Consider the following 3,410-nt stretch of genomic DNA (forward strand, 5'->3'; position numbering starts at 1 on the left):
AGTGTTTATATCTATTCAATACATCTTATGAAGGTACTCCGGATGAAAAGGTATTGACATAACGCTTGAGATGGCATACGAACACTAAATAATACATTTATATATACATATGTATGGTTATGTGTGTCTGTGTGCGTGCGTGCGTGCATGTGAATGTATGTGTGTTTGTTTGCATGTACTTACTACACTCAAGTTGTGAAAAATACCAATAATTTTGTCAAAACAAAGAAACCATTGATACATTTCATATCTAAAGACATTGCCGTTTTTTATTTTTAAAAAAATTCCAATAATTCTTAGATGTGACATTTCCCGCTGTGAGTTGAAACTAAAGGGTCACAATCATTTATAAAGTATATTGTCACTTGTGTTATTAAAACAATGACAGCTATTTCATCATAGATTATATCGCACTCAATCAACTGTTTTAAGATCATCAAAAAATGCGAGCTCCTTCAACATGTAGCAATAACAATCTCAGATGAAATATTTCTTCTTGCTTTGGACTTAGAAATTAAAGTCTTGAAATAATTTTCTCTTCTCGTCTCTCGCGTAGTTTCCAGTCATCCCTTTGTCACACACATAATGATAAGAAATATCAATATGTAACTGGCGTCTTGTATTCTTATATCATTTACTAAGGACAAACCATAATGGTTGAGGCGTGTTACGACGGGCAACTATGTCTCTCTCTAACACTTCTTTCTCCTTACTTTCTCTGAAAAAGACGGATTCTTGTTGCAAATGCACTGTCAGCCAGTATAATAGCATGGTGTCTGTTATGTATTCTTTTTAATTTAAGCGAGACATCACTCCAGGTACACTCACACGTCTCCCATGAAAATGACGTTTTACTTCATCATGTACAACTTCCCTGTCCTTCTTCCTTCACTGCAAACAATCTGATCTATTTCCAACGAGTCATCTGCATGTAACATTATCAAGATATGACCATATGGCAATTGATTCTTCCGATACTCATCAGTGAGCAAATGAGCAAGCAACTCTATCGAAAACGTGTCTCGTTTTAACGTCATTCAAAAGTTATTTTAGTTTTAGTTTGAAACACCTTGCTCCCAGATCTGGTCTTTTTGAGAGATTTTCTTCATGAAATAAGTTATCCTTAATTTCTGGTCACTTTAGATTACATGCTATAAAATGAAAATATCAGGTGAGCTATGTTGACTTACTAAAGCCATTGTCTTGTAATACCGTTTTCGCATGTTTCTTGGAAATTCTTGGAATGAAGACGGGAGAATAAGTGCGTGTGTCGAGCCTGAAAACCAGCATAATGCGCACCGTTATTTAAATGAATAGCTAAGCTTCTCTAAAGTTTCACATTCAATATTTGTTGTTGGTTTCTGAATTTGTAAGCAGAAGTCTACTGCGCAATGCTGGGAGATTTTTTCCTCCTTGAATAATGGGATTGAACTCCTTATGTTTGACTACTCTGCTGCAACATTGTGATATTTCATCGATTGTGAACATTTCCTGTCATTTGTTGTTGCCATCTTGGTTCACGGAAAGGAGAAAAACCGCCTTTGTGGTTTTGCGCGTCGCACGTAAGATGTAGGTCTTCAAATTGTTGACGCTGAAGTGTGGTGAAACATTGATTCTTGTTTGAAGTATGCCCCATAAAAAGTAATCGAGAAGGTTGAGATCTGGGCTATTACCGGGACAGATATTCGTCCTCACAAAAAATGGCACATTCTTACCAAGGAAGACCCGTGTTGCTTTTCACCCATAACATGGTGCAGAATCCTGGATAAGCACCTCGTTGTCAAGCCCAAACTTCTGCTCCATCCAAAACAACAGAGAGTTCTTCAGGATGTCCAGATACTCCTTTGTGCCGACCTTCAAACCAGACTCAATGAAGTGTGGGTCCATGACACTTTCATCACTCGCCGCGGTTCCAAATACCACCATAGAGCCAGGGTTCTTAGTATTAAACACAAGGAGGACGCCAGAAAGGTTGTATGCAATCACTCAAGAATTTCTGCGATTCATCTCAACGTCCACAGTGAACTTCATTTCGTCCACAAACACAAGAGTTTTTTTTTCCTGCACCTTGATGCTTGACGAATGGCAGAAGCTTTGGGCATCTCTCGGCTCTGATTGCTTTGGCCCCTTGGCTGTTAGGTGGGTGACGGTGTCATGGAACATAGTTATGCCAAGGTTCCTTTTCACAACCCTGGACACCGTGGAAAGGGACACATTGCCTCTGTTTGAAAAGAGTTGTCATGGATGCGGATGGGTTGGTTTCAACCGAGCGTTTCAGGTCAGTGAGGAACTTTGGTTTGCGCTTGGAATCACTTCGACTTTTGCGTTCTTTTCTATCAATCTTTACCACTTCTTTAAATTATTTATACATGCAATAAACTGTTGCCTTTGGAAGTTTCGTCAACTTAACAATTTTATTGGCAATGTGCCCGGTGCATGCCAAAACAATAATGGAGGAACGATTCTGTTGTTCCATGACTTTCTGTTGTTGAATCAGTTCGCTATTTACCTGAAAAATGAAGAGCAGGATAATATTTTCAAGCAAGCAAGGTTTTGTCAAAAGAATGAAACACACAAGCATCCGAACATTACATATATCCAGAATATGACATAATATAATGCAAAAGAAATTCATCATCCAGCACAGTCTTTTCTCAAAAGTCAAACCCAATGCAGATAATCATCCAAGGGGTGTCATCCAAGAGTAGCGCCCCTTTATTGTGAATTTCTGTGAACTTCCGTGCTCTCACTGAAAATGGAGACGAACACCATATCTCCATGTGATCGGCTTGAAAATTTGTTAGATATTAATGTATTTTCTCAACATGAAACCAATGGTGGCCTTAATACATACATACATACATACATACATACATACATACATACATACATACAAACAAACAAACAAACATGCATACATACATACATACATACATACACACACACATACATACATACATACATACATACATACATACATACATACATACATACATATTACACATACATACATACGTACTACACATACACATCCGCATATATAGGTTAGAGACAGGTGTTCTCTATATAGAATACACATCCTTTTTTAAACTGCATCCTGGCAATACCAAAAAAATGTAAAATTCTCCAATGTAAAATTCTCCAATGTAAAATTCTCCAAGTAACTATCATTATTCCGATCCACCAAACCCTCAGAAACAGCTGTTGGACTCGTAAAACTCTACCCATTTAACTCCTGATATCATTTATATTCTCTATGTCAGATTAATTTTTATCCATACACATGTACATTTTTTGTATTAAATGTATTTAATATTCTGTGTAAATCGACTTGCTTAACTTGCTTGTCATTACATTTACTCGTATGTATGTATGTATATATATATATATATATATATATATATATATAT

Source organism: Octopus bimaculoides, chromosome 17, assembly GCF_001194135.2.
Source record: "Octopus bimaculoides isolate UCB-OBI-ISO-001 chromosome 17, ASM119413v2, whole genome shotgun sequence".
Lineage (NCBI taxonomy): Eukaryota > Metazoa > Mollusca > Cephalopoda > Octopoda > Octopodidae > Octopus > Octopus bimaculoides.